This window comes from Schistocerca americana, chromosome X (assembly GCF_021461395.2).
Source record: "Schistocerca americana isolate TAMUIC-IGC-003095 chromosome X, iqSchAmer2.1, whole genome shotgun sequence".
NCBI lineage: Eukaryota > Metazoa > Arthropoda > Insecta > Orthoptera > Acrididae > Schistocerca > Schistocerca americana.
In genome coordinates this window covers 812,581,372-812,608,361 of record NC_060130.1, presented here as the reverse complement: position 1 = coordinate 812,608,361, position 26,990 = coordinate 812,581,372, and the positions used below count along the sequence as shown (strand labels likewise).

Genomic DNA, 26,990 nt, shown 5'->3' with positions numbered 1-26,990 from the left:
CGAGTTCGAGTCTCGGTCCGGCACACAGTTTTAATCTGCCAGGGAGTTTCATCTCTGCAGACGTTTTTCACCCCTGTCATCTATGGGCCGTGGCGCACCACAGTTGGCTCGAGTGCAGCTTTGGATAGTGCCAGTTTGCCACGTACGGTATATTTTAACCACAATGGCACGCGAGCAGTTTATAGTTGACGCGTTTCGGAAATGCTGCCACCCATGGCCCGAAATCCTATGACGGTGGCCCTCTGGACGTCACATAAACCGCTCCGTTCCACATTACGACAACTACTGCTCTGTTTTCCGTGTTTTTTTTCTTTATTGATTTTCAATTCCCCCCGAAGGGGGCGGGCTGGCAGCAGCTTAGTACGCTGCTCTACGGCCTACAGACTTTTTTAAAAAAAAGGGAAGAAGAAAGAAACAAGGAAAAACAGGCGATAAAATGGTGACTTAAAGTGTAAAATGGCGTAAAAATGCGGAAAGTTAAAACAGAAAGCAAAAGGGGTTGGCAATGTTGATAAAATACACAGGAATCAGACAAGTAACATAGTAGACACACAATTAAAAAACATGGCGACAGTCTGGTTTCTGTTCGCAAGAGATAAAAAATCACACCCAGCGACAGTATGATGGCTGCTCGCTACTCTTCCCAAAAGACACAACACGGAACACACCGTGTAGTATCAACGTCAAACTAAACACGTAGGTACGTAGTAAGTGCTCATCTTCCGTCACCGAGCGAGGTGGCGCAGTGGTTAGACACTGGACTCGCATTCGGGAGGACGACGGTTCAATCCCGCGTCCGGCCATCCTGATTTAGGTTTTCCGTGATTTCCCTAAATCGCTCCAGGCAAATGCCGGGATGATTCCTGTCAAAGGGCACGGCCGACTTCCTTCCCCGTCCTTCCCTAATCCGATGAGACCGATGACCTCGCTGTCTGGTCTCCTTCCCCGAAACAACCAACCAACCAACCATCTTCCGTCACGCTGCTAGTAATACGCCCAACTCACTGAGAACTCTCCAGAACTGCCTTTAGCCCACCTTCAGCTGAGGCGGCTTGTTTATTGTGGTGCCTTGTGATGTCATTCTGTGTCTTCTTCCAACTATGTAAGTAAAACATAATGGCATACAACTGATACAGATACAAAAGCAAATGGATAAAAACAGAAACTAGTGATGATTACATAAAACAAAAACAGTAGAAAAATGAAATAAAATACTCAAATTAACAAAGTTATGTAATTTATGTGAGCTAGATCATCGCTGTCTTTGTGACTGCGTTAAAAAAGAGAAAATTTCCTTATACCCTCTAAAGTCCGTGGTTCCCAATAATGTTTCGACAGATGTTGGTAACTAGTATTTCTTGTCCGCAACTTTCCTCAGCATTTTCTATATGATGTCTCACCGATTGATGCATCCAAAAAATATGTGATTTATGTTTTCTACTTGGCCTCAGTCACAAAGTGAAGATGGTGTTGTGCGTATGTGGTGGAGGAGCTGTGCATATCGACAGCGGTTGAGCTTCAAGCGCGTTACACTAATTGCAAATATTCCTGAGCCCCATGGTACCGAGGCCTCGTTGACAGTACTGGAGCCAACTGCGCATAGTCTTTTCCTGTAGCTGTCTGGGAAGCTTTCCATTCTTTGTGCCACTCGTTTAGAAACTTCTTCCTGTAAATCTGAAAGAGATGCTCCACTGTAATACGTGTATATCTTAAGCCTGAGGTCACCGCTTCCTGTTGATATACATATGTTACTACCTCGTGGGCTATCGGGTGGTTTGAGTGCCCTCGATGCAAATAGTTTAGGAGAGTGAGCCCAGACTGAGAGTCCGGAAAGACAACAATGATTTCTTCCGGCACCGCAAAGCAGTACTTAATCAGTTCATCACGAATGGTGTCTGTTCTGTCGGACACCACTTAGATTTACACATTTCTGTAAGAGAGCGACGACTCCTTGACGTTTGTTTCAATGCAGATGCACTAATATCGTCCGACCTCCTACGGAATCAGTAATTTGGGAATAGGAGTTTAATGGAAGAGGGATGCTGAATTGTCGTGTGCGTAAAGTTGGAACCAGGGAACGCTTCCGGCTGGCCAAAGCGATTAGGAACCTGTCCGACACAGAATTACAACTTTAGCCACTGCATTACCACAGTGCCCTGTACAGCTGGAAGTCAACGAGTTCCACACTCAGCCTTTCCTTTCCTTTCCCCAACCCCTATGTCATATACATGACCCTATCCTCTACTTCATATAAATGTATGCGCCAGCCACGTTATAACGAGTGATGTTTGTTCTGTCGGACATGTCCAACAGAACAGACACCACTTAGATATACGCAACCCGTATTTACTGTCCCGTTAGTCACAGTGCCATATATCTAACCTGCCCAGTGCATCTAAAACACAAGGAAATTAACAAAAATATGTCTCTCAATAACATTTCCTTTCGATAAACAGTAGCTGTGTTTGAAACCAGGCCTTATGCGAATGTGGTTACTTTTCCCCAAACATTACGAGACAGGGTACAGAATTTCCATCCCTTCACGCTCAACAGCGGCCCAAAGTAAATGTCAGGACCGTCACCTACGATCTGAAACAAGCAACCCATGCCATGACGACAATGCCGCAGACCTCAGGAACGGTGGCTCCAGTGGATTCAGCAACGATACCGCCGCCATCCCCTCTAATCCAACTACGCCACCAGCAACGTGAAAATTCTGCAGAACGCAGAGAACTCCACCAAACAGCGGTCCTACGTTACCAGTTGTACCAACCAGTACCCCGTTTTCCTCTTGCTCCATTGGGTCCCAGCTCCTACCCACCAAAATTTCACAAATTCACCCAACAGACTGATGTTGTGAACTACCTCGTTAACAGCATTTTAATTATAATTATAGTTGTGATGAATGATACATCGTACCAGCAGGCTACTTATAGGCCCACTCCAGAAATACACACAAATTTGATCTGGATGTGAGTCCAAATCATGTTGACCCCACTCCTTGCACCGCAAAGTGGCCTATAAAATTATCCATTGGAATGTAAGGTCGCTCAAAGTAAACAAATACAAAATTTTAAACGTGGCTGGAGCAGCAACTGTTAAAAATCCTCACGGTAAAGAATAACTGATAAACAGTTGCAGTATAAAGATTTATTGAAATCCTTGACCATCGTTTCGGTATATCTAAATATACCTTCATCAGAAGCAAAGATACGCCGAAACAGGAAGACACCTTCATTAGCAAAAAATCTTAGCAACATAAGTGAGATAAAAGAAAAAAAATGCTTGTAGCTGTAAGTGACCATGAAAATTACCAAAGAATTACAAGCACAAAAACTTTTAGTCACTTACTAAAATCACATCCTGCAGTGGAGATGGATAAAACAATCGTGCCAAAGGTGGTACCAGTAGTTGAAATTAAAATATCACCTCCATCTGCACAGCATAATTATGAAGAGATGGGCGATGCGAACGCGTCATACTATCAGTACTTAGCCTGTGAACTAGAGTGAAGAGGGTGTGGAAGCAGTAGAGCAGACAGTTTCACCGAGAGAGGGCACTTGTGGTAGGCGCGAGACACTCGCGCACATTAAAACCCGGGATACATACTCATGCGCGTCCAAATTTTAAAGGCTGTGCTAATTCAAACCCTCTGTCTTAATAAATAAAACATATCAGAACCATTTAAAACACCTGCATACAATAGAAAATATGAACACCAATTAGCGTGTGTCCTAGTGTCAAGCAGGTGAGGAACATATACAACGAAAGAGGGCACTAGTGTTATGCGCGAGAATCTCGCGCAAATTAATACTACTACGAAAACGAACAAAAGGTTGAAGAAAATCGAAACCATCTGTCATCATGAATAAAAAACATAACAGAATCAATTTAAACCACACATACGCATCAAAACCGCGAATAACAATCATCAAAAATACGTAAAATTCCGCGTTCGCATCGTCCATCCCTTCATAATTATGTTGCGGAGATGGAGGTGATATTTTAATTTAAACTACTGCTACTGCCTTTAGCACGAGTACCTTGGCGTCACCCTCGACCGTCGCCTCTCCTGGACTCCCCATCTCCATACAATCCAAGCTAAGGCACGTTCCCGACTCCGTCTCCTCAAGCTCCTTTCCGGCCGTACGTGGGGTCTGGACCCTTACACAATCCTCCACACCTATAAATCCCTCATCCGCCCTATCCTTTGTTATGCCCATCCAGCCTGGATCTCCGCCCCCCCTACCTTTTATAAATCCCTCCAAATCCTTGAACGCCATGCTCTCCGCCTCGCCTATCGCATCCGTCTCCCCTCCCCCACGCGGATCCTGTATGATCTCATCCCCTTCCCCCACCTCCTCCTTTTCCTTGAAAGGATACGGATCCTGTACACCTCCCGTAAACTCGATCCTCCTCACCCGCTCGTCTCCCCAATCCTCTCCCATCCCCGCCCGCTGCCGCGCCTATATTCCCACGTCCCGCCCGGTCTCCATCTCTCCACCCTCCTTACTCTCTCCCAAGGTGGCTTCCGCCAGCTCCCCCTCCCTGATGATGTCCTCCTCCCCTCCCTCTACCCCTCCTATCAACTTTGACCCTGCCCCACCACCCACTTCCGGTGTCCTTTCCTTTAGGCACCCTCCCTCCCTCCCTTCTCTTCCCTTCCCTCCCCTTCTCTTTCCTTTTCCCCCATCCCCTCCCTCCACCACTCTTCCCCCCGGGCTTCCCCTCCCCCTTCCTCCCTCCCCCCTTTCTCCCCTGCCCGTGGCATCTCTGCTCTCCCCTCTCCCTCTCCCACTCCCCTTCCTCCTCCTCCTCTCTTGGCAGGTCCCCGGACTCGCACACGCATGGTGAACATTCGCGCGCCGGAGATCATCGCCATCAGTATCTAGTGTGTGCCGTCGTGTTTAGTGTTCAGTGTTCCCCGTCACGCTCCCTCGTTCACCAGTGCCATCGTCATCTTCAGAGTTTGTGCGTCGTCTCATCAGTTAGCAGTGTGGATTATCGACGAGTGTGAACGGCTCCGTGTTTGTCTCTATGTGTCTCCTGTTTTATTGCCCACATTCTGTAACTTATGTGTCTTCTCCTGTTTTCTCTGCTTGTATATTCTATGGCTGAAGAGCAGCGTAGTGTGCTGCTGCCAGCCTGCCTGTTGTACAGGCTTTAAAATAACAATAAAGTAAAAAAAAAAAAAAAGCCTTTAGCACGATTGCTTTATGCATCTCCACTGCAGGATGTGATTTTAGTAAGTGACTAAAAGTTTTTGTGCTTTTAATAACTGTAATTTTCATGGTTACTTAAAGCTATAAGCGTTTGTTTTTTCTTCTATCTCAGTTAATTTGCTAAGTTTTTTTGCTAATGAAGGTGTCTTCTTGTTCAGGCGTATCTTTGCTTCTGATGAAGGTATATTTGCTATAGATACACCGAAACCGTGGTCAAGGATTTCAATAAATCTTTATCCTGAAACTGTTGGGCTGTTATCGTTTACCGTAAACAAATACAGCCTTAGACATTTTCTACTCGAACTAACATAGAAATCCATGCCATCACGGAAACATGTTTAAAACCGAACGCCCCGTTCGCTCTCCTGGGCTACTCTGCCATTGTAGGAGACATAGATGCTGGCTATGGCGGTGCAGCGTTCGTGTTAAAACAAGATATCCACTTTCCCGTTCTCAGTACTGGCACTAAACACGATCCATTGCAAATGGTGGGTATTCTTCTGCAGATCAAGTAACTCGATGTGAATTTTGTCTCAGCATGCAAAAGCACCTTAGGTGACAGACTTTCCAAACAATAATTAACAACAATAATTGACTCCATCGGGAGACGCCTTTTGCTACCAGGTGACTTTCACGGCCACCACACACCATACACTGTGGGACTGCAGAACTGCCGACGCAATGGGAAAAATGCTAGTGGATGTGCTAGATTCGGAAAACCTTATGATATTATAAGATAGCTCACCAACACGAATAGTCCGCCCAAATGGTAGACCTTAGCATAGCATCCCCTGCGCTGTGTACCGGAACAACATGGATAGTGATACAAGATACTTTAGGTTCGGGCCACTTACCAGTTCAAATTATAGTAAACGATCAACCTAGGGAGACTGTCCGACACGTAATCAGCCAGAAACGGAAGACAAAAAATACCAATTGGATCCTACACCAAACACTACTGAAAGAAAAACTGAAATCAATAATGGAAACTGGAGATTCCGAAAGAGACTATGGCGTCTTAGTATTGCTTACCAATGAAGCAGCGGAAGTCTCAGTACCTCAAAATGGACGCAAGTGGACTCCTCATAGGTCATAAACCTGTTGGTGAGATTCGGAATGTGACGCAGTGCTCAATGAACGAAGGGAGGCATTCTGAAAATACAAAATTCTCTTTTAAGACACAAACTTTATTGCTCAGAAGAAGGCACAAGCTACAGTAAAGAAAATTTTCAAATACAAAAATAGAAAGTCGTGGCAAAATTTCTGCATTATGATCTGCAAAGAAACAGAACTAACCAGTATTTGGAATGTAGCTAAGGAACATAAAAAACGGTCTAATGATGGACATACACACACTTCCACCAACCGACAAACTTTTACAATCGATCTTGTGTGTGATAGTACCATTTAACGTGATGGAAAAGGAAGACGAGGCGGAATATGAAGAGGACAGCAATGTCACTACACAACCCTTTTCGCTGAAAGAACTCCAGTTTGCGCTGTCCCAAGGAAAGGGTGCTGCCCCTGGCCCAGATTGTATTGACTACCCGAAAGGACGAAAGACTGGTAAGTTGCACAGGTCACACCAATATTCAAGAAAGGTAGTAGGAGTAATCCACTAAATTACAGGTCGGTATCATTAAAATCGATATGCAGCGGGATTTTGGAGCAAATATTGTGTTCGAACATTATGAATTACCTCGAAGAGAACGGTCTATTGGCACACTGTCAATACGGATTTAGAAAACATCGGTCTTGTGAAACAAAACTAGCTCTTTACACTCACGGAGTGCTCAGTGCTATTGACATGGGATTTCAAATTGATTTCGTAAAGGCTTTTGACACTGAACCGCACAAGCGGCTTGTAGTGAAATAGCGTGATTATCGAATATCATCTCAGGTATGCGATTGGATTCGTGATTTCCTGTGAAGAAGAGGTCACAGTTCGTAGTAATTGACGGAAAGTCATCGAGAAGAACAGAAGTGATTTTTGGCATTCCCCAAGGTAGTATTATAGGTCCTCTGCTGTTCCTTATCTATATAAAAGATTTAGGAGACAATCTGAGCAGCCGTCTTAGGTTGTTTGCGGATGATACTGTCGATTGTTGTCTAGAAAACTCATCAGAACGATTTAGAAAAGATATCTGAATGGTAGAAAAATTTGCAATTGACCGTAAATAATGAAAAGTGTGAGGTCATTCACACGAGCGCTAAAACGAACCCGTTAAATCAGTCAAATCTAGAGGCCGTAAATTCAACTAAATACCTAGGAATTACAATTACGAACAATTTAAATTCGAAAGAAAACAAAGAAAATCTTGTGGGGCAGGCAAACCAAAGACAGCGTTTATTGGCAGAACACTTAGAAAATGTAACAGATTTACTAAACAGACTGCCTACACTACTCTTGTCCGTCCTCTGTTAGAGTACTGCTGCACGGTCTGGGATCCTCACCAGATAGGATTAACGGGGTACATCGAGAAAGTTCATAGAAGACCACCACGATTTGTGTTTCCGCGAAATAGGGTAGGGAGTGTCACGGAAATGATACAGGCTTGGGATGGACACCATTAACACAAGGGCGTTTTTCGTTGAGGTGGAATCTTCTCACGAAATTTCAGTCACCAAGTTTTTCCTCCGAATGCGAAAACATTTTGTTGACGCTGACCTGCATAGGAAGAAACGATCATCATAATAAAATAAGGGATATCAGAGCTCGCACGGAGAGATACAGATGTTCGTTAATTCCGCAAGCTGTTCGAGGGTGGATAATAGAGAATTATTGTGAAGGTGGTTAGAAAAATCCTCTGCCTGGCACTTAAGTGTGATTTGCAGAGTATCCATGTAGATGTAGATGCAGATGCAGAAGCTACGACACATCCCTCACATAGGGAAACTGATGCTGCACAAAATTTACCGTAGTGTATCGACTCAAAAGATTCAAATGGATTTGCTGGAAAAATGTGTAGTCCCCATCTACAAATCGGGAAATGGCTGTAATAAACCCGAACCCGAGTCATATCGGCCAATCACCTTACAACAGTGTTCGGGCAAGGTAATAGACAGCACCGTTTAGAATAGTGGTGAGAAATCAAGAAAATATTATCAAAGAAACAACTTGGGTCTCGGAATAATTATATGATAGTTGCCTTAACGAAAGGATACGACAACGTCGTCTTAGGGAAAAAACTGGAAAAACTGCAGATTCCACAACCAGTCGCCCGTAACATTATAAGCCTCCTGAGCAATCATTTTGTAACACAGGGCTACACTAGGACCCAGAGAAACTAGCAAAGGACTCCCGCAGGGATCAGTCTTGGCTCCCTTAGTATTCAGTCTTTATACTGCAGACGTTCATGACCTCTTTGCCAGTGATATCCAAATATTACAGTACGCATCTATTCCGAAAACAGTACTCTTCAGTCCTGTCGACTGAAAATTCATACCGCTCTCACACGTCTGCGTGAGTGGTGTACAGAAAGTGGCCTCGCAATCGCTGATAGCAAGTCCACTCTAATGATTTTTACTCAGCAAAGGATTCCACTTCCCCAAACAGTGCAAATAGGACAATATAATTTTCCAGCTGCGAAAACAACTTAATACCTTGGGATGATTAGCGATGATAAACTCAGATGAGCTCATCATATCCGACATATCATTAATAGATGTGAAAAGGCTTGCACTCTCATCAGAGCTGCGATTGGGGTATGGTGGGGCTCTCATTGGTGGACAGCGATGACATTATATCGGTCTCTACTAGGGATACTGTTCGGCTAAGGAGACATATGCTACGGATCAGCTTCAGGCAGCACGCTGCAAAGACTCAACACTATGCAGAACAAAAGCTTACGCATAATTACTGGAGCGTTCATGTGAACCCCAATAAATGCATTATTGGTTGAAGCGGAAGAACCTCAGTGAAAACTGCGAAGAATGTTCCTCAGCAAGAAATTCCCCCTGCGGCTCTTTCTCAACGAATATGGGCCCCTGACGAAAATACCCTGGACTTAACATCCTACTGTGTAAGCGGACGTTATTGGATAACTAAGCAACTTTCACACGTGGTGGCTGAGTCTATAGATATGCAGGCATTAAGGCACAAGATGTGGAAAAGTCCTCTTATACTGTATCGCAACATCGTGATGGTATGGATGAAAGACCACCTGGAAATTAACACGTAGATGTCCTAGCAAAGCAAGCATTTATAGATGGAGCTATTAAATATGAAAAATTCCCTTCCACCAATATGATACCCATGCTCGGAAAGCTGTTGCCATCAGACTGGCATGAGCAATGGTCGAGGACATTTAAAATCAAAGGCAGCCACTACGCACGAATGCATCCCACGATTCCAAGAGTACCGTGGTATGAAAGGATACAAATCTCGAGGAGCTTCACGACAGTTACGGCATGGCTGAAATTTAATCACTGGAAGCTCAAATGCACCTCTATCGGCTCAACCTAAGCCACACCCCTCTGAGTTTGCGCAGAGAAGGAAGATCCAGACCATATGTTCCTACAATGTCCTCGAAACACGTATCACATCAACGTCTATACAAGCAATCTTCGGGCTCTTGGTCATCAGTTCCCAAAAATGGTTCAAATGGTTCTGAGCACTATGGGACTTAACCTCTGAGGTCATCAGTCCCCTAGAACTTAGAACTACTTAAACCTAACTAACCTAAGGACAGCACACACATCCATGCCCGAGGCAGGATTCGAACCTGCGACCGTAGTGGTCGCGCGGTTCCAGACTGTAGCGCCGGCCATCAGTTCCCAAGCAGCCTCCAAACCTTTTTACGCTGTAGCAACGTTTAAAATACTGTACAACATTAACTGAATTTTCCGTCGATGCTTGTCAGAACATGATAATTATACTAAAAACTAAAAACACTTCCTAACGTTCTTCAAAATTATATGTATTTGAGCACTGACCGGATTTCAGCTTCTTAGGTCATCTTCAAGTATCTGTGTTTGCGACATTCAGTTGTCACGTGAAGATGGCCTGAGAAGCCGAAAGCCGGTTCGTGACCAAATAAATATAATTTTGCAGAACATTAGGAAGTGTTTTTCCTTTTTAATATTAAATACTGTACAAGTTCGTAAACAGTGCCAAAATGCAGATATAGCTCCATGCGCTGCTAATCTAAAGCTCTTGGTAATCCGGAGAAGAACGCAGCACAGTTCACTGACTATGTTGTCAGGATGTGAGACGCTCAGCATGTAAAACGTTTCCTCCTGTATGTACTGTATATGCCTGACTGTTGGAGTATCCATATGTACGGCCGTAACACACAAATCTGCTTAATGTATACTGTTCTCGTGTTGTGTATAGATGGTACGTATCGACCTGTACAAATATTCAATTATCTATCCACAGATTTTGAAACAGATCTTACAGGGCATACAAAAGAACATTTCCTTGTTAATTTAGATGCATAGTCATTAATATGGATTGAATTCGGAATATCCCGAATGAGTTCAAATGGTGCTCTGAGCACTATGGGACTTAACATCTCAGATCATCAGTCCCCTAGAACTTAGAACTACTTAAACCTAAGTAACCTAAGGACATCCCACCCATACATGCCCGAGGAAGTATTCGAACCCGCGACCGTAGCGGTCGCCCGTTTCCAGACTGAAGCGCCTAGAACCGCTCGGTCACTACGGCCGGCGCGAATGAGTACCAACGGCTTTTTAACAATTTTTATTGTGTTACTAGTGTTTTGTAACTTACTGCCTCTGTGAATCCCGTTTTACATTTTCGTCTTGTTTACTGGTCTTAGTATGCTGTGGATGAAAAATTTGTTTTATATCTAAATCTGTCCTCTCTTAAGCCTATATAGCTTCGTTCCAGCATACGACTTACACTAGTACGTACTCTCTATTGTCAGAACGAACTGTAGAAGCCTATTTTCAGTGTTGAGATGGCTGTATGGGCACATACCGAAAGACATTAAATAAAAAAACTGCACCATATGCTCTCCCCGTATCCGTATGAACCGCTATTAGGAACCTGTTATTGCTGAGACGAAGCTGGATATTTGTAATAAGCTATACTAACGTTTCATAGGCTCTGCGGAAGCCCACCTGTCCAATCTGTAACAGCCCGTTATGTCCGCACGACCAGTCTATCCTATGTTTTATTACCCTTTCTGACACCTTCAATGAACATGACTGTAGTGCGATACGTCTTTATGACATTTCATCCGGAGGGTTACAGGCTTCCAAACTGGAGCATCTCGCACTGTCTTCAGTTGAAGAGCGTAATTCCTACTGCAGCAGGAATTGCTAATAATATTGCTCAGGTCAGTTTTTCTGATACCGTCAAATTATACAGCATGGAAAAGACGATGTTGTCACGACCAGGGACCCTGCTTGTGCGAACCGACAACACTCGATTTCGTTCGCTTATTGTTATCGTTTCGTCCAAGATATGAGGGTTGTCCGGAAAGTAAGTTCCGATCGGCTGCGAAATGAAAATCATAGTGAAAACCAGAAACGATTTATTTGCAACAGTTAGGTACACCTTACACCTACTTCTCTACATAGTCGACGCTCCAACTTCGAGTTTTGTAGTAGTATTGTATCAACTTTCCAATATCCTCGTTAGAGAAAGCAGCCGCCTCTGCTTTCGGCCAGTTATCTGGTCTGCAGCTCGTTGTCTGTGGAAAAACTTTGTCTTCATAGCCAGCGGTTCTTGTGAGCAGAGATGAGACTCAGGGGGAACCAATTACGGGCTGTATTGTGGGTGATCAAACACTTCTCATCGGAAACGCTGCAGGAGCGCCTTCATTGCCCCTGCAGTGTGAGGCCGACAATTGGCATAAAGAAGGAACTGTTCGACGGTTGTGTTATGAGGGCTGCATGACACAGGCGAAATCTCTAACCAGGCCCTCATACTAGGCGGGAGACGCTATTTCCTACGCATCTTTACGTGCTTACTGTTCACACAAAACTGAAAAGAGCGACGGGCATACTAGAGACACTGCCCAACACATCTGCGCAAAGCTTTACCGGATTATCCCGATTTCCATTTCGCAACCGATCGGAACTTACTTTCTGGACAACACTCGTATGATGTACACCAGAAGCATCTAAATTAACAGCAAGGTTCACAGAGTCAGCCGTAAAATGTTGAATAAACAAATCCATCTAACCGATTCGAAAAGTCATGCGGCTGGATGTCTGGATTTGAACCTTTCCGATAAGTTTATTTTTTTCCCACACATGGATGTCATTGCATTTAATCTCCCGTAAAATTCTTTCCAATTATTTGGTTTCATGTCCTTTAGGAGACGTTTCAGTTTCTTATGCACTCTATTGAAAGCAACGTACTTTTCTACTGTCACTTGATGTTTTTATAATTTGAGTGCGTTCTTTCACCGCGTTTTGACACTATTCGTCCCACCGAACTGGTGGTTTATTTTCTATCGGAAGAAACGGTTTACCCTGTAGAATGGACATCTTCGCTGCTTCCTCAATATTTTTTTCTGAAATTGTAAAATTGGTATAATCCACTGCTAGGTTTCCTCGAATCTCGAAGCTGGTCATTAAGGGCGCTATTACCATTTGATAATGCCTCCAGCGCCAAAAATGTTGATCGATATGGAAAGAGACCGATAATTTCGAGCAATTTTAAATAGTAGCCAAAAGCGTTTGTTGCGTTACACAAGAAACAACTTTTCTGACGGGAAAATTTCGTTTGTGGTGAACAATGCATCTTCCTTGTTTAGCAATTGCTTCAGTAAAAGTCAAGAACTGGCAGTCGATCTTTGATTTACAAAAATAGCGGAGAATTCTCTTTATCAAAAATATCACGAAAATACTGATAAACTCACTTTCGAAGCCGGCCACAGTGGCCGAGCGGTTCTAGGCGCTTCAGTCTGAAACTTCGCGACCGCTACGGTCGCAGGTTCGAATCCTGCCTGGGGCATGGATGTGTGTGATGTCCTTAGGTTAGTTAGGTTTACGTAGTTCTAAGTTCTAGGGGACTGATGACCTCAGAAGTTATGTCCCATAGTGCTCAGAACCATTTGAACCACCCCCTTTCGAAAGTGGTGAAACTAACGAAACCGAAAAGTCTTATTTACAGACACCACTCGTGTAAAACAATCGAATCTCGGAAAACCGAAACCCGACAGGGATAGCAAAATCGATCAGACCTTACAAGTAAACACAAGTCAGATTCTTTAATTTTGTTTCGACTTCCACACGTTGCGTTGGAAGTAAACGTAGTGTCTGATAAAATGATTCTGCAGCAAAGCAGTAGCTAACCTACTATTGTTGATTTTGAGCTGCTGGAAATGTTCATAGTTTATGGCTTCCCAAGTGAATTGTTGTAACTACGTGACGCTATTTTCGTTCTATTTAGCTAACCGTGCGGCTAACTAGGGACTGCATCTGCATTTATGGTAGAGGATACTTCCCATTGTACTTCATATTAGAATACCTTGCAGTCCCGTTCACGTGAGGAGTACGGGAAGAATCACTGCGTAAATACCTCTCTACGCGCTGTAATTTGTGTTATTTAGCTTTCACGATCCCTAATATTAAGGAGACTTTAATGTATTCCTAGATTCGTCACTCAGTTCTGGTTCTTGAATCTTCGTCAACAGGCTTTCGTTGAGGGTTGTCAGTTAAAGTTTTTCGGCATTTCCGTTATGCTCTCTAGAGAGTCAAAGCTGCTATTCTTTGTATACGTTCAATATTTCCGGTTAATCCTATCTGGTACAGATCCAACACACTTCAGCAATATTGTTGGATGGGTGGAACGAGTCTTTTGTAAACAATATCCTTCGTAGACTAACTGCATTTTCCCCACACCGTACCTGTGTCCTAAATTCCATCAAGTCTTTACCTAAAACTGATACTGTATGATCATACTACTTCAGGACCTCACAAAGTATTGCATTCAGGTTTATGTATTATTTCAGTAATTCCAATTATGACCCATTTATATTGTAGTCAAATGATTCAAATGGCTCTAAGCACTATGGGACTTAACAACTGAGGTCATCAGTCCCCTAGACTTAGAGCTACTTAAACCTAACTAACCTAAGGACAGCACACACATCCATGCCCGAGGCAGGATTCGAACCTGCGACCGTAGCAGCAACGCAGTTCTGGGCTGAAGCGCCTAGAACCGCTCGGCCACAGCCGCTGGACTATTGTAGTCATAGGATATTAATATCAGCTGGTGAAATATTAAGTATTCTCTTAAAACAGCGTAGTGGTCGCTTTGGAACGCTGTAGATGGTACCAGGTGATTATGGAACGTACCACGGCTGACTTCAATCACGGCAGTGGAATGGTTTTCTGTGTAGTAGATATGCGGCAGAACGGCAAAAAATGGTTCAAATGGCTCTGAGCACTATGGGACTTAACATCTGAGGTCATCAGTCCCCTAGAACTGAGAACTACTTAAACCTAACTAACCTAAGGACATCACACACATCCATGCCCGAGGCAGGATTCGAACCTGCGACCGTAGCAGTAGCGCGGTTCCAGACTGAAGCGCCTAGAACCGCTCTGCCACCGCGGCCAGCAGCAGAACGGCATAGGAGCATTTTTGTATGGATGTGCCTATGACCACACCTTGGAGGAAGTTCGCGTATCATAGTGGACAGCCTAATTTGTAAGCAAGGAATGGTGTACGTAAAACTGGCAGCCATATAACACGTCGTAAGAACATAAAATAACTTAATAACCAGAGACTGGGAACGAACGCCACGTCTTATCAATTACCAACGCAATGGAAATAGCTGGTGTCAGTTAATGAACGTCCCCTGCAACCAATTTCCGAGCTAGCATTGCGAAGGGAACTGCATGCTGTGGACATTTGGGTTCGGGTAATTCATGAAAGGTCATTGCTCTCTGTGGCACATACAGCTGCTCGTCTTACAATACGCAGACGGAAAATTAATCGACTGGAGGTGTGTAGTGTGGGCCGAAGAGTCGCAGTTTTGACACGTTTCAAATGATGAAAGGTGTGGATCCCACAAGCTGCCAAATGCTGCATTTAATTTGCAGCGTGTGGTTAAAGCCGGGACTGTGTCTATGATGGTTTGGAGGTGTCTTTCGTACCATGACTTGGGCCCACGCATTCATTTCAAAATTCTCGGTGACCAAGTATTGCCCATTCTTCTATGCGGACATTCCCGTTTTCCAGGATAATAACAGTCGTGTTGACTGGAGTACCCGCGAATTTTCCTGGTTTGACGAACACTCTGGTGTGCTACTGCACCTCGACTAGCACAATAAATGATCCTACCTTAAAACGAAACAAACTCTCTAGGGCTATTTGGGGCACCAGATCGAATCATCTCTGCAGTTTGGTAGCTTGAAACGGTACAGTAGTTTCCGCTCCATAAGCAGCAGGTTTCGCTGCTCGCTCGCACCGGGATATACAAACGGAGGCGGCTCCGCCGCCAGTTTTATTGCACGACGCGGCCGGCCGCGGGTGCAACAGAACCCATGTGGACGGGTTCATAATATATATTTATATGTATCGTGTATTATGGATTTCTTGTACGTGAATGTGAATCTGCACATGAACTCTCCTAATCCTCCTCACACTTTTCCATAAAGTATGGCCAAATCTTAGTTGGGAAGTAGTTCTGTAGTATAGTAGTGCCAACCTTACTCCTGGGTAGGGGATCAGAGAGACAGCACAGGCAGGGCAAAGTCAAAGATGTTCCAGTGTCACAAGATTTGGGGTGGAGAGGTTGGTCACGGCCAAGTGGTTTGACCACCCCCTCCACCGCAGCCCAGGGAGACCCCCGGGTGCCCGCCATATTCAGGGAGTGTTACAGAAGACGGGTAAGTGAGTAGACGTGCCATCAGTGCGTCTGTCTCGATGTTAACGCGTGGAGGGGTATTTGAATATGTGCACTAGTTATTTTATTTCCAGCTTCGGATTGTGTAAGGAAATGAATGTTCTCGTTTAATTTCGGAAATTTGACCCCCCCCCCCCCCCCCCCCCCCCCCCCAGTGTTAATGTATCTGGTCCCCAGTTTGCCCGTTATCCTCCTCACGTAGTGGATGTCCCACGTAAAATATTGGGAGACTTTGGTTGTATACATTTGACCAACGCAAGTCCGTCTTTCCCGTAGAAACGTGCATGCAGATTAGTATATAATACACCCGAGCTATAAGTTGTAAAATTGTAATATCTGTAAACTGGGTCAATTGCTGCAATCGCTGTAAAGTCGAGTGATAATGTTTAAAATAAATAAATAATCAGTTGTCATCAATCTTTAACATACCCCAAAAATCACAAAGGAGTCAAGTTAAAGGAATTCATTTAAAATAAAAGATATGAAATGCAGGGACCCACACATCAGCGTGTGAGCCCTCCAGCCCCTTGCCTAGTATCGTACAGAATAGGGCACGCTCTCTAGGTAGCGCTCTCAAGCTCCCCTCCCCAGTTATCCGTTGCGCAATTTTCATTCAGGGCTTGACGACATCAACTTTCATCTGGCGTCCCTAGGCAAGGAGGTTTGACGGTAATCTTTCAAGCTCCAGGGCATCTAATAACGACGGAAGGCCTTCAGCTGAGCGAGAGTGTCGGTGTTACACGATATTAGCGTGACTAACTTTTTACCCCTTTTTTTTGTTTAGCCAAGGGCATAATATTACATTTCGCAACATTGAAAGCAAGATGTCAATCCTTGTACCAGTTTGAAATAATATAGATTCATGAGAAACTATTTGTGCAGCGTTTTTCAGACGCTATTTCATTATATACCTACAAAAGATCTGATTAAAATGGACTGCCAGGTCATCAATATACAAAGAAAACAGCAACGCTGCCAACGCACTTCACTGGGACACGCCCCAAGCTACTTTTACATTTGTCGCTGACTCTCCATCCTAGATAACATGCTGCGCCCCCCGTACCATAAATCTTCATTTCAGTCAGAAAGTTCGTTACTGCCCCATATAACTGTACTTTCGTTAATAAACATTGATACGATGTCGATTCAAATGCTTTTCGAAAGACAACAAATATTGCATCCACCTCTCTACCTGTACCCTCGGCTTTCAGGACGTCACGTGAGAACAAAACGAATTGCGTTTCGCAAGACCGACGTTTACGGAACCAAGCTAGTTGTCTCGGTCGAGATAATTCTGTTCGAGGTACCTCATTAGGTCTGAGAAGTTGTTATAAGATACTACAACAGATGATCGGAAGTTCCAGGTAATCACTGGAAGCAACATAAGTAAGGAGAGGAAGCTGAACAATGGATTGCCTCAAGGATCAGTTCTCTCACCCTTACTGTTCAACCTATATCTATTTGATCTACCTGACACTTCGTCCAGAAAATACTGCTATGCTGATGACCTGGCTCTAGCCGTAAAACACCAAGAAATGAAGACAACAGAACAGATTCTAGCCAATGACCTGTCTGCATTAGATAATTACTTCAAAATCTGAACCCAGTTTGAGTAAAACAGAAGTGTGTTGCTTCCATCTAAATAACCGGTTGGCGAACGTAAAACTGGAAGTAAGTTTTAGAGGCAGAATTCTCCGTCATAATTGGAACCCAAAATATCTTGGTGTCATCCTGGATCGAACACTATGCTTCGAACAACACCTTCTTAACTTAGCTTAAAAGTTGAGGACTCGAAACAACATCCTCCATAAGCCATGCGGAACTACCTGGGGATCTTCAGCAACCACCCTGCGATCTTCAGCTCTGGGCTTGGTGTACTCAAGTGCTGAGTATTGTGCACCTGTTAGGACGAACAGTCATCATACAAGGCTTGTTGATACCCAGCTGAATACGACAATGCGCATAATATCTGGAGCAATCAGATCTACTCCAGTTTATTGGCTTCCACTGTTAACCGGTATAATGCCTCTTGATCTACGCAGATGTACTGCCCTTATGAGAGAGTTCCACAAGATCTCCAGGAATTCTAACCTACCCGTTCACAGCGACCTGCCGCTTTTAAATCGTAAGAGACTGAAATCACGCTATCCAACTCTGTGCGATGCTGCTGACATGGTTGCTAAGGATTTCAAACCTCTTGAAGAATGGAAAGGTCGGTGGGTAGCAGTGACAGATGAGCACCTGCATAACATCTTCTCAGGTGCTAAACTTCCAAGTGGATTCGACCTACCACGCAAGACCTGGACTACTCTCAACAGAATCCGTACCGGCCATGGCCGATGCAGGGATGCTCTCTTTAAGTGGAAGAAGCTGCCTGATACAGCCTGTGACTGCGGGGCTCCATGCCAGACTGTTCACCACATTGTCAGTGAATGCAGGATTCGAGCCTATCACGGCGCCAAAGAGGACTTCCTGCTAGCAACTCCAGATGCAGTGCGCTGGATTGAAGGACTGGATATTCAGCTGTAAAGACAAACTTAAGTTTCTTGTGTGTTAATATGTACATATGTATACGTAATTTAATTCCATGATATGTCTGTATTAGCCATACGCTGAATAATAATAACAGATGGATATCGAGACACGATCGATTTTCTGGCTCGTCTCTTGCTTCGTTTTTGTGACGTTAAAGTATATTCGGCTCCAGTCGTCTCAGATTGCTGGTTGTACTACTTAGCTCTATCCGATTAGTTTACTAGGCCCGTGAGCGGATTCTCCAAAAAAACCGGTTTATATCGCGAGTAACCCGACGAGCGTAACTAGGGCAGAGGTGCAAAGCGAGGGAGGAATGTGGCACTTGTCGCATTTGGGCTGCGGTGCTAACTCGATCGGATTGTGGCCGCATACATTGACGAGCGGCTGAATGAAGCGCCGTGTAGCGGGCGGGCACCCGTCTGCGAAATCAATACCAGGGGGGAGCAGCTGGCTACACTCGCCACTAGAGCGCAGCAGCAGCGCGCGCCATCTTGTAACGTTACTATGATAGCGTATTAGCCCGCAGTGCTCGGCCGTGCTTTGCTGACAGTCACTAACACCTGGGTGCGCGACGCACTCTCGCGATATTCGGCTGGTGCGTGGCGTGTCTGTCAGTCGGTGAACACCACAGCGCACTCATCACCAGGTCTGTTCTCCTTCGACGCGCTTTGCGCGTAGTCCTAGCCGCGCGCAATGCAACATCTTTCTCAGATCCTTGCGTAGCCTTGCTCAGAAATATGCGGCGACTGTATAATTGTTAATGTAATACTTTTTTTTGCAACTGCGCGACCTGTTGCGAATAGCATCTCGAGAATGTGTCGTAGTCTCCGATGTACTCGATTTTGGCGGTAAACTGGTTTCGGGAAAAGTTTCTCGCACCTCAGACAGTGCAAAAAAACCTGCAATTCATTGCAGATCTTTTCTGACTGTCGCCTATAACCGCCAATCCCCTGTGTTCGTTGACCCGTACACCGAGCAGTTTTCGTCAATAACGCCTCCTCCTTGCGTCAGTAGAAATTGTCGAACACGGATGTCATTTGAACACGAGGGTACTGTGTCGCATCATTTAGCTAGGAATACGCATACGCCTGTTTCAATTCTGTGGGAATGATAATGATTAAATGTCCACGTAAGACGCTGTTACATGTGTTACCAGTTGCGAGTACATATTTTTGCACCATTTCTGTCGTAATGAGCCTCACGAAACACGGGAATTCGCTGTTGTGCCCGAATCAAATAATTTTTCTGACTAGATCTGCGTATTATTTGAGAATACAGATCATTTATTTAACAGAGTTAACGTATGTTTTACTCCCTTTGTGGCCAATGCCTCCTGCTTTTGCGAATATAAGCAAAAGTATTGCGTGGTTTTTCAAAATAGACTTTAGGTTTAAAAATTACTGTTATCTACTACTGTATCAATGGCAGTTCGTATGAAACTGACTTAGCGTGAAGTACTTACGTATTCAGCAGGGAAATTATTTTGTGTGTCGTGTATACAATTGAAATACACGAAATTTATCCATCCCTTTCTAATCCGTGACAGGCTCTCTGAAACCATTATCTAACTTTCGCGTATTATAATTCTATCCTCCACGCAAAAATTTCGACACTTTTCAAGTCGACAGAAGTTCGAAGTCTGGCGGGAAGCGTAACGCTAAGGCGGCAACGGAAAAAGTCTGTAGTTTTCGTGGAATCTGATTGCAGACAGCATTTTATCGATGAGATAAATCATTTATATGTCTAGCACTTGTTTCAAAAATTGTAGCTAGCACCATATGTGTAATATTTTGGGTTGCTACTGCCGATATCGATTCATACCTTATTCGATATGTCGTACTGGTTCGCGATTATCTCATTCAAAGGATGCATGCATAAGGAAAAACTGAACTACAAAGCAACTGAAAACTGTTAGAGACAGGTATTAAATCACGATCTCTCGCACAAGACTATGTTGAACTCCACGTTTTTATAGTTTTAATGAAAGATTATTCAGACACTTTGACATACGTAGAACTCTTGAAACATTTAAAATGTATAATTTGGTGCATTATTCGTGACACCACTGTGAGCAGAAACAATTCTGTTCCTTTCGGCAACAGCTGAATATTGATTACTATGCTCCAACTGGCGGGTCACAACGCTGAATCGACATCAGGCAGACACAAGCTTACAGTTTCTAACATCCTGAAACAGGCACGCATAAATTTGCTTTTATTGCACATCTCATGGTGTGTTTTTTCGTTAAGTGTTCTCGCCTGTTTCAACAGCAAAGAAAGTGGTGCCCATATGGGTCCTAGATATTGGTTACAAGTTCTACGTAGCATATTTCCCCATTACAGACTTTAGAAGAAGCGTTTCATGACTGACAGATCTCACTATCTGAGGCCTTCCGTGCGAATACGAACAGATCAATATAACACCATTTCCTTTCTTTCCTTTTTCCAAGAGTATCTTTTTCGTGAGTTGTGCTGTCTCGTTAAGTGTGCTTTCACTGCGGAAAACGTGTCCGTATAGATTACGTTTACTCTAAGAATTAAGTTGTTATTGCTTTGCGTAAATTGTATGCATTCTTGTATTACAGCAACACAACAATATTGTTTAGGCGCGTTAGGTAATCTGTTCCCCATACTTTCACACTTCACACTTTCAGATTTAACACAACAATTCATTTGAAATGTGGGATTTTCATTTCGGTTGTCTTATGTAATAAAATAATTGTCGATGGAAACTCCTTCAGTAGGCGCGTTGCTATTGCCTTCCATTGTTCACAAATGTCAGTTAGTCTTGCAGTTTTTTGTTTAATGTTTTTCCTACTGCACAGCGCAGCTGTCGTGTCTACCTTGTAATTGCACTGTTCGGTCAAATATTGCAAACGAATGCCGTTCCAGTAAGTATATAAGAGTGCTCTAGCAGCACGCCCCTGCATCGCCAATGAGACTTCGCCCGTTTCTTCCGAAGTCGTTGCTCCTGCTCGTAGCAGTTCCTGTAGCTTGTAGTATAAAATTGTAAGCTGTAAGCTTGATTGTTAATATCGTCGTCTCTGCTGAACTGCTAGCATTCTCACATAAGTTGTGCTCGGAGTGTTGAGAATACAGCAGTGTAACTCAGCAGTTGACAATGAAAGAGGTTTTGGCATTTTCTACACGGCAACGAACTGCTGTCATATGTTAGTGTAAGCGGATAAGCGCCATATGGACACACATAGAAACGAGCTGTTTCGATATGTATGTCTTTAGCGTTGGGCCCATCGCACCAGCCGACAATAATCCAAAGAGACTTCAGTACGGAGGGTAATCTTTCCACAGATTTCGTCACCAGAGGCTGCTTCCTTTACTGAATATCTCAGTGACGCCATTTATAGGTGTAACTGGTGCTGTGTGCAAGCGGACTTGGAACAACTTTCAGGTATTCATCACGAAAAAAAGTAAAATATATGATACATTTCGTATCCAAAATATGAAGGATGTTCCAGCCCTAGATAGTCGACTGAGCGAACGCGCTGGATCGACAGTTTACCGTACTCTCTCCGTCGGTCATTTAATTTTACCCAACTCCAAGCTACTCCCACTGGCTCGTAAAGCCTATCTTGACTATATGTGATAACTTCTACAGACAGTATTAATTTTTGCATGTGTAGTCCGTGCGATACCTTTCGGTGTGTGGCGGAGGTTACATTATCAACCCTCCCCCCACCAGCACACCATTCCTATTCCTTCAGTGGGTGGTGCGCGGGAAGAACAATTACGACAAATCTCGATATAGCTTTAATTTATGTAGTTTTACTGCTCTCTCATTCTGCGAGTGGTACGCGAAAGAAAGAAATATCTACTGACGCTCTTGGAAGTTTAAGTCGGAGACGCGTTCACCGACGACGTCGTTTACATACGACGCAAGAATTTCGAGTATTCGTTCACTACGAGTACCACGTAAACAACGAATAACACAAGTGAACCCCATTAATTTTCGCTATAACACTTTCTGGAACGTTGCTTTCATTTCAGAGCTTTTTGGGGATTCTCTAGCATCAGCAACAGCCTGCCCACGGAGACAGGTTCACTGGATTGAGTTGCAGTGTTGTGGCACAGCGGAAATTATCTCAGCCGTTACCACAGTGCCCGATGCTGCAGTCATTGCATCACAGCGAGCATGATCCTGGAGCGGCCCTATCAACCAAATGATACAAGACGTCTCAAATAATTTATGTACGCAAATCTCGCTCGTTGTCAATACTGAACTGCTGCTAAAATTTGGTTTATTGAGTAGCAGCGAACAAATACGTCGTAATGCAATAATTACTCAATACGTAGCTTTCAAATAGGACGTCCTGTGTATTCAAGTTCTTCTTTATTACGTGAATATAAGTTTGGAGTTATTTCACTACACTCCAACTCAAATCATTGCAACAGACATTTTATGGCGTTCCGTTTGTTGTGATTCACAATTCATACACAAGTTACGTTCTTGTCGCGTCACATATTTTATTGTCTGCTTCATAGAGGGAAAGAACGCCCGATTTAGGCTCATTATACGACCAAATATGTCGACAACTAGAGTTATATGATGAAAGATGTATCGCATGTAGAAAGTTGATAGCTGCCCGGTTCCTGCGGGTTGAAATGTCTTTGACCTAAGCAGCATTTCAAGTAAATTTCGATTATACGTAACATATAGCCCTGATAGTCATTACTTTGGTTACTATTTTGTCATTTGTCTGATGTAATATACACAAAATAAATTTTATACGTCGATACCTGTCAGAGAATGCAGTGTACATTTCCAGTTATCTGTTTTGCGTAAACGACAAACTACACTAACGCTTATTGAAAGAGAAATTTACACATTGTTCGTGGTGCCTAATGAGCTCAGTGAGGGGTCCGAGGGGGGTACTTCATTAAGCTGCATCATCACAGCTGATAGTCACTTGTTGAATTACATCATATATTTCAGCGATTGGCGCAGGTTGCCAAACTTGAAAGTGAATACAAGTCGTCTTCTTCTTTTTCTTGGCCATGTCAGCATGTTAATCTGGATTTGGCAATGTCAGTGGCCGGATGCCGTCTGTTTGGAGTTTGCCCTCCAGTGCAAGCAAACAACAAAATCTTACTATATTACTTTTTTGCACTAACGTATTTTGGCACAGTAATGCCGTGGTCAGGATATTTTATTTTATTGGCTTCTGAAAATGCATCACGTTTACGATAAAATTCTTAAGTGAAAAATTAGGTCTTAAACTTTTTTTATGTACTGCACTATTTCTCTAAACATAAAGGTTTGTGTCTTCAGTAACGGGAAAGGTAGCTTGACACCTGAACAGTTAACAAAGCATAAACAACAGGAAAACAAGGTAGATGACTGCAACGGATAAAAATGTTTTAAGCGTAATTTCTCATACACCGAAGCCTTATTTTGCATACACTATTTATTTCCTAAAACATATGCTTCCAGACCTCAAAAGAAAACCGTGCCGAAACATATTTGGCTAAGGAAATTCATGTAGGAAAAGATTGTTTTCTGCATAATCAGGCTGACAGCAATCCCCATAATTTGTGCACAAACATGGTTGCCGTTAGAAAATTAAAATCTGATCCCGTGTTATTCTTTTAGCAGTTTCTGTAAACAGATGTGTGACAGATATTACCACCTGAGACTGAAAATGTTTAGCAATTTTAGTCGGCAACATGCCATCCTCATTAGTTATACATCTACATTCAGTACATTCTCTGAAAACCACCATACGGCGCATGGCAGAGGATACTTTTTAAAAGTGCTAGTCATTCCTCTTCTCATTCCACTCGCAGATGAAGAAAGGGAAAAACGACTATCTATATGCTTCCGTTCCAGCCCTGATTTCTCTTATGTTGTGTTCGTGGTCTTTACGCTAGATGAACATAAATTCACATGGCAGTATAATCGTTCCGCAGTCTGTCCTAACTTCCGGTTCTCTAAACTTTCTCTATGGTATTTCGCAAAAAAATTCCCCACCGGGTATTTTCATTTGAGTTCACGGAGCATTTCCATAATATTCGCGTGTTGATCGAACCTACCGGTAAGGAATGTAGTAATACTCCTCTGTAGTGCCTCAGCCGGCCGGAGTGGCCATGCGGTTCTGGGCGCTACAGTCTGGAGCCGAGCGACCGCTACGGTCGCAGGTTCGAATCCTGCCTCGGGCATGGATGTGTGTGATGTCCTTAGGTTAGTTAGGTTTAAGTAGTACTAAGTTCTAGGGGACTGATGACCACAGATGTTAAGTCCCATAGTGCTCAGAGCCACTTGAACCATTTTTCCTTATAGATAAGCGCTAACATCCTAAAGTTCTTCCAATAAACTGGTGTCCGTTTTGTACCTTCCCTACAAGCGACCTTACGTGTTGATTCCATTTCACGTCGCTTTGCAACGTCCCGTGTAGATATTTAATCGACGTGATTGTCTCAAGCAACAAACCACTCATACTGGTTTTGAAGATTGTTTTCCTCTTCAAGTACGACAGTGTGTTGTAAAGTAAATTTTTTATGTGAAAACTATTAAGGCTTCTGAAATGAAATAAACTTTAACATTCTAAATTTTATTCCTCATGTCTACATTCATTGCTGAATAAAAATAGTACACCTAGAAAATGGATGTCGATCTCGATCCAATGGCAGCATGTCACCTGTGCAGATACTAGATGTATTGATAATGGTTTCAGCATCGTGTGCCAACAAATGGCGTAGTTGCATATCTACCAGAGCACACTCTGTGTCTAAACTCTAATAGGGAATACTCGTAACCAGAAGGCTCAGTGTGGTGCAAACATCTGAAACAAGCCACCATTCCAAGGAGGACGACTCGTGCAAGGGAAAAATAAAAAAAAGAAATATTGGTTCAAATGTCTCCAAGCAATATGGGACTCAACATCTGAGGTCATCAGTCCCCTAGAATTAGAACTACTTAAACCTAACTAACCTAAGGACATCAATGCCTGAGGCAGGATTGGAACGTGCGACCGTAGAAGCAGCGTGGTTCTGGACTGAAGCGCCTAGAACCGTTAGGCCACAGCGGCCAGCTGCACGGAAGAGATAGTCGTTTGCGAGTACAACATACGAGGTGCGACAATAAAGTAATGAGACTGATTTTCTTTCAAGATGTGGCAACCCTGAAGGCTTGCGTAGGCACAATACCTTTGACCTTGCTCTGTGAGCTGCTTCTTGTCCAAGTGCCACATCGATGCAACTGCTCAGTCGTGAGTTCTGCTGTAATAAGTTAACACGTGTTTGTGTCTCTCGTCACGGAAATGGAACCGCATAATATTGCGCAACGGTATGCCATTTCTTTTTGCGTTGAACTGTGTGAAAATGCGACAACAACTTACGGTAAGCTTCAGAAGGCTTTTTGGAGGAGGTTATGTTAAGAGCTCAAGTTTTTCGTTGGCGTAAAATGTTTAGTGAAGGCAGTATAAATGTTGAAGATGAAGACCGCAGTGGACGATCATCAACCTCATGGATGGATGTCAACTTGGCCAGGGTGCGTGAACTCGTACGATCTGATCGAAAATTATCCATGAAAATGATTGCAGAAGAACTGAACATCAATCGAGAAACGGTTCGTCTAATAATAACTGAAGATCTTGGTATGAGAAAGATTTGTGCGCCGGCCGTGGTGGCCAAGCAGTTAAAGGCGCTACAGTCTGGAACCGCGCGGCCGCTATGGTCGCAGGTTCGAACCCTGCCTCGGGCATGGATGTGTGTGATGTCCTTAGGTTAGTTAGGTTTAAGTACTTCTAAGTTCTAGGGGACTGATGACCTTAGAAGTTAAGTCCCATAGTGCTCAGAGCCATTTGAAAGATTTGTGCAAAAATGGTCCCCAAAAATCTCACACCACAACAACGAGAAACACGGAAAAATGTGGCTGCCGATCTGTTAGAGAAAACGGAAATCAATAGAGAATTGTTGAGCCATGTTATCACTGGTGATGAAAGTTCGTTTTTTCATTTCGATCCAGAGACAAAACCCAGCCCAAAAAAAAGCTCGCATGTCAAAGTCAAAAGTGAAATGCATGCTTATGTGCTTCTTTGATTCCAAGGAAATTGTTCATAAAGAGTGGGTGCCTCCTGGACAAACAGTTAACGGAGGTGGTGCAATTTCCGGCTCCCCAGATAGTCGCCCCTCTAACTCATCTTTATAACGAATGACTTAGGCAGCAAAAGTTCCCTCGAATTTGGAAGAGGGCGAATGTAGTGATCATCAAGAAAGGAGCTGACAAAGGCCCAGCAGAAACAAAATCCTACCGGCCAATCTGCCTGCTTGATCTGCTTGGGAAGGTTCTGGAGAGACTGCTGGCTGACAGACTGGCTGCGCACCGAGTGCTGTGCGGGATGAGCAGCACGCAATTCGGCTTCAGGCCTGGGCGTTCAGCA

General features: G+C 43.7%; 1 protein-coding gene across 1 annotated transcript in view; it reads left to right on the top strand.

The window, feature by feature from the left end:
• The first annotated feature begins 19,093 nt into the window (after positions 1–19,093).
• The window catches only part of LOC124555266 (ras-related protein Rab-3), a 376,167-nt gene continuing 368,270 nt past the window's right edge, over positions 19,094–26,990 (top strand). Inside the window, exon 1 of the mRNA XM_047129135.1 lies at positions 19,094–19,241. The gene's annotated coding sequence lies outside the window, so the exon portion shown is untranslated. The remainder of the gene's footprint in view (positions 19,242–26,990) is intronic.